This window comes from Suricata suricatta, chromosome 3, assembly GCF_006229205.1.
Source record: "Suricata suricatta isolate VVHF042 chromosome 3, meerkat_22Aug2017_6uvM2_HiC, whole genome shotgun sequence".
In the NCBI taxonomy this organism is placed as follows: domain Eukaryota; kingdom Metazoa; phylum Chordata; class Mammalia; order Carnivora; family Herpestidae; genus Suricata; species Suricata suricatta.
In genome coordinates, this window is record NC_043702.1 from 164,391,460 (window position 1) to 164,391,929 (window position 470).

Genomic DNA, 470 nt, shown 5'->3' on the forward strand with positions numbered 1-470 from the left:
GTTGGCTGGAACAAGGGGTGAAGGGCCCTTGCAGCAGGGAGCTCTTGGGCGGGCATTTTATTGGAGTTGGGGGCCAGGGGAGGTCGCTGGGTCATCCCGGGGACCTGGCCTCACCCTGCCGGAGGCCACGCTGGCCTTGGGTCTCCTGTCGGTGCAGAGGTTTCCAGGGAGCGGGTCGGGGGACCCCGCAGTCCCCGGAGGGATCCGCCAGAGCAAGTAGCTTCTAAAAGTTTCAAAACGTCGCATTCCCCAGCCCTTGGCTAGCTTCCCGGGTTGCGTTCCGAGCGCTCTATCGGGAAAGGGGGCGTGGAGAGCTTGTGGGCGGCCCGAGGGGTGGTCCTGGGCGGGGACCGTCGCTGCGCAGACAGAAGGCGCCGCGCGGGTGACCGCCGCTGGGAAGGTTGCGGCCTCGCATCCGGTTACCGCGCGGCCGCCCGCCACCTGGGCGCCAGCTGCCGGGAGTGCAGGGC